This window comes from Schistocerca americana, chromosome 9 (assembly GCF_021461395.2).
Source record: "Schistocerca americana isolate TAMUIC-IGC-003095 chromosome 9, iqSchAmer2.1, whole genome shotgun sequence".
Classification (NCBI taxonomy): Eukaryota; Metazoa; Arthropoda; class Insecta; order Orthoptera; family Acrididae; genus Schistocerca; species Schistocerca americana.
In genome coordinates, this window is record NC_060127.1 from 89040577 (window position 1) to 89052837 (window position 12261).

Sequence of the window (12261 nt, forward strand, 5' to 3'; positions counted from 1 at the left end):
TAAGTGATGAGATTCACTGATGATATTGCTATCCTCAGTGGAAATGATGAAGAATTATGGGATATCTGTTGAACGGAACGAACAGTGTAATGAACACAGAATAAGGATTGAGAAAAATCTAAGAACGATGAAAGTAATGCGATGAAGCAGAAATGAGAACAGCGAGAATCTTAACATCAGAATTGAGGGTCACGAAGCAGTGCAGCTGAGGAATTCTACTACGTAGCTAGCGAAACAACCCATGACGAATAGAGAACGGAGGACACAAAAAGCATACTGGCACTGGCAAAGACGGAATTGCTGGTCCAGAGAAGACTACTAGTATCAGACATACGCTTTAACTTGGAAATGTACTTTGGGATCACTGCATTGTATGATAGTGAAACATGGACAGTGAAAAAACTGGAACAGAAGAAAATCAAAGAATTTGAGATGTACTGCTACAGCAAAATGTTGAAAAATAAGTGTACTGATAAGAGAAGAAACGAGGTGGTTCTTTGCAGTATCGGCGAAGAAAGAATCATAGGAAACTACTGACAAGACGAAGGGACAGGAGATAGAACATGTGATAAGATATCAGGGAGCAGCCTCTGTGCCACTAGAGAGAGCTATAGAGAGTAAAAACTGTAGAGAAAGATAATGATTGGAATACATCCATCAAATAACTGAGGACGCAGGTTGCAAGTTATAATGTAACGGACTACTGAAACTACCGATAACACTGGCTGGCGAAGTGTGCGGTGCCGTCAATCAACTTGAAGGAGCAAGTGAACTTTAACTACGTAAACATAAACATATTATTATTTTGTTACAAAACTGTTAATATGAGGACAATCATGAGGTATATTGCCACAGACTCTATATTATAAATACTTAAACACTTTTACCGAGCGAGGTGGCGCAGTGGTTAGACACTGGACTCGCATTCGGGAGGACGACGGTTCAGTCCCGCGTTCGGCCATCCTGATTTAGGTTTTCAGTGATTTCCCTAAATGCCGGGATGGTTCCCTTGAAAGGGCACGGCCGACTTCCTTCCCCGTCCTTCCCTAATCCGATGAGACCGATGACCTCGCTGTCTGGTCTCCGTCCCGAAAACAACCAACTTAAACACTTTTCACTTTTCATACTATGTTTTTCATATATGTATACGTGCGATGTATAAAATATCGATATACAACCAAGGTTGGCAATACTGCACAGTTTCTAAGGTCTGTGGACAGGAGCCGGTGGTTGGCGGGTGTAGAGACAACGGGCAGTTGGTGTTAAGACGTCTTGTAATACGCTTGCTTTGAGAAGGTCAAGGATAGAGGGAACGAAATGATGTATTGGAAAAGCTGTTACATTGAAAATTATTGAATATAGTCGCGATCAGCATTTATAAAATAAAAGTTGGAAGTTTAAATATGTGTCAGTTCTTACGCAGCAGAATACACACCCTGGACCTCAAATTGATTTAACAAACAGCGGATGGCGAGATTCATCACTGGACCACGAGCGTGCAACAACGACCAATAAAGGTAAGAAAGTTATATTACTCAAAATTCAAATTGTGATGATACCTTCCTTTCCCCAGGTCTTCAACCCTATGTGTACTCTGTTGTTAGAGTGGACGGCGTGACGGGGACTTGTGGCCGACTAGGCACACCAGGGAGACCACACAGGTTTAAAAAGATAATTTGCAGCTTAATATACTACTACTGATAATAATTAATATTTGTCCCCCGGAGAAAGATGTGCGTTACATAGTGACATATGACATGAAAAGATTAGCGAAAGAGACAATCTGAGCAGCCGTCTTCGGTTGTTTGCCGATGACGCTGTCGTTTATCGACTAATAAAGTCATCAGAAGATCAAAACAAACTGCAAAACGATTTAGAAGAAATATCGGAATGGTGCGAAAAGTGGTAGTTGACCCTAAATAACGAAAAATGTGAGGTCATCCACATGTGTGCTAAAAGGAACTCGTTAAACTCCGGTTACATTATAAATCAGTTTAATCTAAAAGCCGTAAATTCAACTAAATATCTAGGTATTACAATTACGAACAACTTAAACTGGAAAGGAACACATAGAAAATGTTGTGGGGACGGCTAACCGAAGACTGTGTTTTATTGGCAGGACACTTAGAAAATTTAACAGACCTACTGAGGAGATTGCCTACACTACACTTGTCCCTCCTCTTTTAGAATACTAGCTGCGCGGTGTGGGATCCTTACCAGATAGGATTGACGGAATACATCGAAAAAGTTCAAAGAAAGGCAGCACGTTTTTACTATCGCGAAATATGGGAGAGAGTGTCACAGAGATGATACAGGATTTGGGCTGGAAATCATTAAAAGAAAGGCGTTTTTCGTCCTTCGGAATCTTCTCACGAAAGTCCAACCACCAACTTTCTCCTCCGAATGAGAAAATATTTTGTTGACACCGAACTACATATGGAGGAACGATCACCACGATAAAATAAGGGAATCAGAGCTCGTACGGAAAGATATAGGTATTCATCCTTTCCGCGCGCTGTACGAGGTTGGAATAATAGAGAGTTGTGAAAGTGGTTCGATGAACTCTCTGCCAGGCACTTAAAGGTGATCTGCAGAGTATCCATGTAGATGTAGATGTAGAAAGGAACTCGTGGAGGAACGAGTCACAAGACAGAGGAAAAAAAAAACAACGATGATATTACAAATGTTATGTCTCATGAAGCTCAACTTACAGGGTAATGTAAACTTTCTCCGAGCTACAACAACCGGGTGTCTTCGCAATTAACAGACCAAATTCACTCAGCGACTTAGTAGCGATGAATACATAGCTGCCTGATTTATGACGTCAATTTTGGTTCCTGAGAAGTGAGACGTGCGAATCGTGAAACGAACCGCAGAGAAAATACTCTTCAAATCACATTCGTGTTCACGGAACACTGGCGAAGGAATTTAGAACTTGTACTTTCGTAGCGTGCTACGTGAACTGTGAATATTTCAGTGGCGCCGTGCAGGATGCTAAATGGGTCACCTGCAAAACTTCATAAGAGACAGGAATGAAAAATTTATCACGTAAGTGGGTTATCCAGTGTTAGCTGCAGGTGTTCCACAAGCATGACTTCGCCTAATTTCTTCGCCACAATATATTTTTGTCAGGTAAGCTTTACCAGCAAACTCCAAACTGCGGAATATATTAAAGAGGTCGTTTTTCATGTCGTATAGGCCAACGAGAGTCTCGTGCGAGAAACTTCTGATAACCTGTCGAACTCTGCCGAGGCCAGCATAGATTCGCCCACGCGCTTTCTAGCAAGATTCTCACCCAAACGACCTACTTCACTGGGACAATTAATCATGTTGAAAAAGTAGCATCTTCGGCTCGAGCACAGTTCAGCTTTACAGCCGTTATCATGTTAATAAGCCAATTGATTGGCATTGGTTGCTGCGATGACAGGTAAGGGGAATTATGGTATCTACGCTACTGGCCATTAAAATTGCTACACCACAAAGATGACGTGCTACAGACGTGAAATTGAGAAATTTAACCGACAGGAAGAAGATGCTGTGATATGCAAATAATTAGCTTTTCAGAGCATTCACACAAGGTTGGCGCCGGTGGCGACACCTACAACGTGCTGACAGGAGGAAAGTTTCCAACAGATTTATCATACACAAACAGCAGTTGACCGGCGTTGCCTGGTGAAACGTTGTTGTATGCCTAGTGTAAGGTGGAGAAATGCGTACCATCACGTTTCCGACTTTGATAAAGGTTAGATTGTAGCCTATCGCGATTGTGGTTTGTCGTATCGTGACATTGCTGCTCGTGTTGGTCGAGATAAAATGACTGTTAGCAGAATATGGAATCGGTGGGTTCAGGAGGGTAATACGGAACGCCATGTTGGATCCCAACGACCTCGTATCACTAGCAGTCGAGATGACAGACATCTTATCCGCATGGCTGTAACGGATCCTGCAGTCACACCTCGATCCCTGAGTCAACAGATGGGAACGTTTGCAAGACAACAACCATCTGCACGAACAGTTCGACGACGCTTGCAGCAGCATGGATTATCAGCTCGGATACCACGGCTGTGGTTACCCTTGACGCTGCATCACAGACAGTAGCGCCTGCGATGGTGTACTCAACAACGAACCTGGGTGCACGAATGGCAAAACGTCATTTTTTCAGATGAATCCAGGTTCTGTTTACAGCTTCGTGATGGTCGCATCCGTGTTTGGCGACATTACTGTGAACGCACATTGGAAGCGTGTATTCGTCATCGCCACACTGGCGTATCACCCGGCATGATGGTATGGGGTGCCATTGGTTACACGTCTCGGTCACCTCTTGTTCGCATTGACGGCACTTTGAACAGTGGTCGTTACATTTCAGATGTGTTGCGACCCGTGGCTCTACCCTTCATCGATCCCTGCGAAACCCTACATTTCAGCAGGATAATGCACGACATCCGCATGTTGCAGGTTCTGTACCGGCCTTTCTGGATGCATAAAATGTTCCACTGCTGCCCTGGCCAGCACATTCTCCAGATGTCTCACCAATTGAAAACGTCTGGTCAATGGTGGCCGAGCAACTGGCTCGTCACAATACGCCAGTCACTACTCTCGATGAACTGTGGTATCGTGTTGAAGTTGCATGCTCAGCTGTACCTGTACACGCCATCCAATCTCTATTTGACTCAATCCACAGGCGTATCAAGGCCGTTATTACGGCCAGAGGTGGTTGTTCTGGGTACTGATTTCTCAGGTTCTATGCACCCAAATTTCGTGAAAATGTAATCACATGTCAGTTCTAATATAATTGTCCAATGACTACCCGTTTATCATCTGCATTTCTTCTTGGTGTAGCAATTTTAATGGCCAGTTGTGTATGTTTCTGTCAACGTGGAGCACTGCTGAATATTATTCATTTCAACGTCATGATCTCCTCTCATCTTGACATCTAGTTACAAGGGTTCAGAAACAATGTAGGCACTCTTTGATAATGTCTTTGGAAGAAAATGACATAGCGGAACAATTTTGCGCGGTATCGTAGTCCATTGTTTTCTCAAGAGATCTTGGCACCCGTTTTCCAGCTCATGACAGTGCCGGAATGAATGGAGTAAGATTATCGTTTGAACAGCGCAAAGCCGTATTTTTGTGATACTGGAAGTACGGGAACATGATAGAGGTACAACGGCATTGGCGTAATGTGTACGGAACTCAGCCACCAACAGGTACAACAACTTATTGTACTCTGGATAAATTGGAAGCCGACGGTAGTGCTCAGAGAGTGGCCGAGCGGTTCTAGGCGCTACAGTCTGGAACTGCGCGACCGCTACGATCGCAGGTTCTAATCCTGCCTCGGGCATGGGTGTGTGTGATGTCCTTAGGTTAGTTAGGTTTATGTAGTTCAAAGTTCTAAGGGACTGATGACCTCAGAAGTTAAGTCCCATAGTGCTCAGAGCCATTTTTTTGCTGTGTCCTATCGCTCCTGCGCCGACTATAACATCACGTTCGTACTCATTTAAATCTGCATAATCTGCTCAGAGTGTGCATAAGGAAAAGTCGGGCCGAGCAAAAAATATCAACAAGTCTAGCTTCTAGCGCTGCTATGTTGCAACATTTTACTAGGTCCCCTAAAATATCTGTGAAGCTGGATGCACGTGAAAGAGGGGCAAGCCGAAGAAGCTCTACGACGAATTCTGAAGGCGGTGGAGTGGGTAGTGCACATTCCCACCTCGCTGCACGGTATGAACGAGGATGACCCGGACAGAAGGATGGAATACTGCGAGTGGTTTGAAGACATGTGAGGATTAACGGATTGCGTAGTCTGTTCTGGCGAGGCGCAATTCAAACTGAACGGTTCTGTAACAGCCACAAATACGTGTACTGGGATCCTGACAATCCCCATCTTCACGTACACAAAAATGTTAATCTGCCGGGCGTTAATGGGTGGTGTGGCCCGTCATAGCGCGTTTTGATTGGCACATTAATGTACCGTAACTGTTGAGATGTATCTCCATATGCTTCAAACATCCATCTGAGAGGTGTCCGCAAATGAAAGATTTTACCTACAACGAATAGGTGATCCACCTCACTACCACAGTGATGTCAGAACCCAGCTGGGTGAAAATCTATGTGAACTATGGATGGGTGGTAGAGGAGTTGTTGAGTACCCACCATGGTCTGCAGACCTTACACATCTTGACATCTACGTATGGGGGACCTTGAAAATTGAAGTTTATCAGCTACACTGAACGAGCAAAGAGAAACCACTGAGAGATTCTGTGCGGCTATCACACCGGCTCAGCTGACTGCTGCAGTTCGGTAAACAGTTCAGCGGCACGTACGTTGTTTGGCTGCCAATGGGGGTGGCTCTGAACACGTAAAATGATCTCCCCCCACCCCCCCTCCCCCCACCCGGTGCAAGAATTGTAACGGTATGTTAGTATGTCATTTTGTTCCGTTACTATTGACTATCAAAAAGTGTCTACATTTTTCTGGTTCGCTACATATATACCTGAGTCGAAACAAGGCCCCGGGAGTAGACAACATTCCATTAGAACTACTGACGGCCTTGGGAGAGCCAGTCCTGACAAAACTCTACCATCTGGTGAGCAAGATGTATGAGACAGGCGAAATATCCTCAGACTTCAAGAAGAATATAATAATTCCAATCCCAAGGAAAGCAGGTGTTGACAGATGTGAAAATTACCGAACTATCAGTTTAATATGTCACGGATGCAAAATATTAACGCGAATTCTTTACAGACGAATGGAAAAACTGGTAGAAGCGGACCTCGCGGAAGATCAGTTTGGATTCCGCAGAAATGTTGGAACACGTGAGGCAATTCTGACCCTATGACATATCTTAGAAGCTATATTAAGGAAAGAAAACCTACGTTCCTAGCATTTGTAGGCTTAGAGAAAGCTTTTGACAATGTTGACTGGATTACTCTCTTTCAAATTCTGAAGGTGGCAGGGGTAAAATACAGGGAGAGAGAGGCTGTTTACAATTTGTACAGAAACCAGATGGCAGTTATAAGAGTCGAGGGGCATGAAAGGGAAGCAGTGGTTGTAGCCTATCCCCGATGTTATTCAATCTGTATATTAAGCAAGCAGTGAAGGAAACAAAAGAAAAATTCGGAGTAGGTATTAAAATCCATGGAGAAGAAATAAACACTTTGACGTTCGCCGATAACATTGTAATTCTGTTACAGACAGCAAAGGACTTGGAAGAGCAGTTGAAAGGAATGGACAGCGTCATGAAAGGAGGGTATAAGATGAACATCAACAAAAGCAAAACGAGGATAATGGAATGTAGTCGAATTAAGTCGCGTGATGCTGAGGGAATTAGATTAGGAAATGAGACACTTAAAGTAGTAAAGGAGTTTTGCTATTTAGGGAGCAAAATAACTGATGATGGTCGAAGTAGAGAGGATATAAAATGTAGACTGGCAATGGCAAGGAAAGCGTTTCTGAAGAAGAGAAATTTTTTGAGATCGAGTATTGATTTAAGTGTCAGGAAGTCGTTTCTTAAACTATTTGTATGGAGTGTAGCCATGTATGGAAGTGAAAAATGGACGATAACTAGTTTGGACAAGAAGAGAATAGAAACTTTCGAAATGTGGTGCTACAGAAGAATGCTGAAGATTAGATGGGTAGATCATATATCTAATGTCCGCAGCTCGTGGTCGTGCGGTAGCGTTCTCGCTTTCCACGCCCGGGTTCCCGGGTTCGATTCCCGGCGGGGTCAGGGATTTTCTCTGCCTTGTGATGACTGGGTGTTGTGTGATGTCCTTAGGTTAGTTAGGTTTAGGTAGTTCTAAGTTCTAGGGGACTGATGACCATAGATGTTAAGCCCCATAGAGCTCAGAGCCATTTGAACCATTTTATAACTAATGAGCAGGCATTGAATAGGAGTGGGGAGAAGAGAAGTTTGTGGCAAAACTTGACTAGAAGAAGGGATCGGTTGGTAGGACATGTTCTGAGGCATCAAGGGATCACCAATTTAGTATTGGAGGGCAACGTGGAGGGTAAAAATGGTAGAGGGAGACCAACAGATGAATACACTAAACAGATTCAGAAGGATGTAGGTTGCAGTAGGTACTGTGAGATGAAAAAGCTTACACAGGATAGAGTAGCACGGAGAGCTGCATCAAACCAGTCTCAGGACTGAAAACCACAACAACAACAACAATACATATATATCTGTGATAGCGTGACGGCTCCATGATATCTGTTTCAGTGCGGACGCGCTAACATCGTGAATCAATAATTCGCTAGTACGGGGTTAATGGACGAAAGCGCTGAATTACAGTGGTCGATAGGTTTGAAATTCGGTCTGTCAGGGACCGTTTCCGGATGCCAAAGCGGTTAAGGCAACCTCTCGTGAGTAGCGGTAAACCCGGGTTCGAATCCCTATACAGCACGAATTTTCGGTTTTCACTATTTTCACAATGCACTGTGCGCCTGGAAGTCACTAATCAACCATGTGTCTTTTCCCGTTTCTTCCCTTTCGTCTATTTCATATACGAACTAAACATAGAGCAATACATTCTTCCGCACAAAAGATATCCTTAAATATACACGTCAGTCAGAGTGTTTAAGTCTCTTATTGACTACATTACCATTAATCGAAAAGTAATAGACGGAAAAGTGTACAGGTAATATCTCAAACTGATATGTATAGAAATGAAGATAGAAAGGCGAAAGAAGAAAATTACAAAGTATGTGTACTAAACAATCGAATCGTATGAGATGTGTACGAGAAGAGATATAATCAGGAACTAGAGAAGAAAGAATAAGTGGAAGAAATAGAGAAGGAATGGAAAAATATAGACACTGCAGTTAAGAAAGCTGCTGAAGAAGCCTTATAAAAAAAGATAAGAAGGAAGAAAGGGTTAAAAATTTAGACACAAGAAGTAGATAAACTTACAAGGAAAAACCAAGACGCTTATCTCAAGTATAATCAACGAACTGACACAGGAGAATCATCAGATGTACAAACAAGCGAGTCATGCAGGAAATCGAGCAGCGAAAAGAGCTTGGCAAGAATCTTGGGATAGGTTTATAAGTGTAATAGAAGACGATACTCACAGAAGGCAAAAGATCGCTTATAAATCAATGTATATGCTAATTCAAACAGAAATAAGAAGTTGCTCAAATAAATAAATCCAATAAGAAAAATGGATTGAACATTACAAGCTCCTTTAGTCTGAAGATACGTGCTTCGCAGAGAATATAGAGGATGAAATTGAAATAGAATATGTAGACCATTTATGACTGGATGACTTAAGAGAAGCGCTCAACTCAACAAAAAACAGAAAAGGTACTTGTTTGGATGGTGTAAACGGTGAACTGGAGGCCTCCTGCTACAAAAGAGATTACTGCATTTATTTAATATGTGCTGGAGAAAGGGAGCTATTCCAGAAGCAACATCAGAAACCAAAGAGATATCACTATTAAAAAAAAAAAAAAAAAAAAAGGAGACGGCGTTAGCTACGAAAACTGTAGGGCAATCAGCTTACTTGACACTGCATAAAAGTTTATGCAAGAATAGTGAACGAGAGGTTAAAGATTATAGTTGAAAATTTATTAGGCAAAGAACAAATGTGATTTCAGAGGGGCTGATCGACGTTAGATGCCGTATTTATAATAAAATTAAAAAAACGAAAAGTAGAGAGGTAATAATAGTGAAAACCATATAGCATTCATTGATTTTATTGAGGCATTGGACAATGTTGATAGAAACTGTGGAGAATTGTGTGGAGAAGAGGATATCCACAGTACTCTATTAACCTTTCATGAAGTCTATACAAACACACAACTCTAATTTTATATATAATTGGTACTCTAACATAGCCTATAGCCAAAAGAAAGAAGAAAAGAGCGCAGCATTTCATCTGTACATTTCAACATTTACTTAGATGAAGCAGTTCGGGTACGGAAGGAGATTATTAAAGGGAAATGCTGACTAAGAGTAATTCCCACCTGAATTGTCTTTTACATGCTGGCGATGCCATACTGCTGGCGGACAATGAAGATAAGGTTTGTGAAGAATACCATCTGACTATTTCAGAAAAAAAGACAAAGTCAGTGGCTTTGAAAGTAAAATATCTCCTAAAGAGAAGGCAAAAGATCGGTTATAAAACAATGTATATGCTAAATAAAACAGAACAATGAAGTTGCTAAAGTACTCGTACATAAATCCAATAACCTTCACATAGAATATAGAGGATGAAATTGAAATAGAATATGTGGACCATTTGTGACTGGATGACTTAAGAGATCAACAGTAAAACAAGTCAAACATTTTAACTATTTAGGCTGTAACGAGTATGACAGATACATAGAAAAGAAATTAGCAATGTTTGGGGATATATGTAGAACGATAAACAGAACCCGAGGAAAAACAAAATATTGTAATTTTGTGAGACAACGACTGTTCCAACGTTTGATTATGGATGTGAATCGCGATTTACAAGTAAGCGTCCAGTGCATACTTTCAAATACAAGTATGTCTGTCTCAGTTTCTTTTTGGCAAGTGTAGCAATGACAAGAGCACTGACCTCTCTCGCAGGTAAATTGATTGTGTTCGCCTCATAAGTGGGGTGTACGATTGTCCTTACTTCGTTAGTAGCATATTAATTATGTCTTTCACACCTTCGGCTTCGTGTTGTCAGTATATTATATATGTCACACTACACATCGGTATCTTGGTTTTCTGTAGTTGTCTGAATTCTGCTTACGTGCTAAGATAATGTCTGTTAACTCATTGTTTCTGGATGGTCGTTCTAGTGTTTCCTGTTTTCTATCTGCCGACTCTAGTGCATCCGCTTACTGCTGTTAGAGACCTAATCTCGGTTGCTTATAATAAAGAAGACAAAGGAACAGACGAGTATTGCAAAATCCAAACCAAATGAGTAAGTCTAATGCTTGAAGAGATAATGATAATTATGATACCATTACGAACTCTTATTTTGTGGATCGAGCTATATGTACCCCAGATACAGTGGTGATTCGTAGACCGTGCGTATCGATGAAGAATGGATAGGCAGTTAGAACCAGCATAAGCAGTAATATTCCATTTTGAACTCTTTTCTCAACGAATTTCTTTTTTACGGCATTGCAACGACTATGATTCACTCTCCATCGACCGTACCGTATTAGCACTCGAAACGAGTTCGGACGGTCTATGAACGTAAAAGTAATGAAGCCTCTAAGACCAGCTGACGTTCCTTGCTGAACGAGGTTGCAGAAATGTCACCGAGTGACTTCGTGAGAAAAGTTCAGATGAAGTTCCAGTGAGCAGCAAGTACTATATCTCATCGGTTTTTAAGAGAGAGAATTACACTCCTGGAAATTGAAATAAGAACACCGTGAATTCATTGTCCCAGGAAGGGGAAACTTTATTGACACATTCCTGGGGTCAGATACATCACATGATCACATTGACAGAACCACAGGCACATAGACACAGGCAACAGAGCATGCACAATGTCGGCACTAGTACAGTGTATATCCACCTTTCGCAGCAATGCAGGCTGCTATTCTCCCATGGAGACGATCGTAGAGATGCTGGATGTAGTCCTGTGGAACGGCTTGCCATGCCATTTCCACCTGGCGCCTCAGTTGGACCAGCGTTCGTGCTGGACGTGCAGACCGCGTGAGACGACGCTTCATCCAGTCCCAAACATGCTCAATGGGGGACAGATCCGGAGATCTTGCTGGCGAGGGTAGTTGACTTACACCTTCTAGAGCACGTTGGGTGGCACGGGATACATGCGGACGTGCATTGTCCTGTTGGAACAGCAAGTTCCCTTGCCGGTCTAGGAATGGTAGAACGATGGGTTCGATGACGGTTTGGATGTACCGTGCACTATTCAGTGTCCCCTCGACGATCACCAGTGGTGTACGGCCAGTGTAGGAGATCGCTCCCCACACCATGATGCCGGGTGTTGGCCCTGTGTGCCTCGGTCGTATGCAGTCCTGATTGTGGCGCTCACCTGCACGGCGCCAAACACGCATACGGCCATCATTGGCACCAAGGCAGAAGCGACTCTCATCGCTGAAGACGACACGTCTCCATTCGTCCCTCCATTCACGCCTGTCGCGACACCACTGGAGGCGGGCTGCACGATGTTGGGGCGTGAGCGGAAGACGGCCTAACGGTGTGCGGGACCGTAGCCCAGCTTCATGGAGACGGTTGCGAATGGTCCTCGCCGATACCCCAGGAGCAACAGTGTCCCTAATTTGCTGGGAAGTGGCGGTGCGGTCCCCTACGGC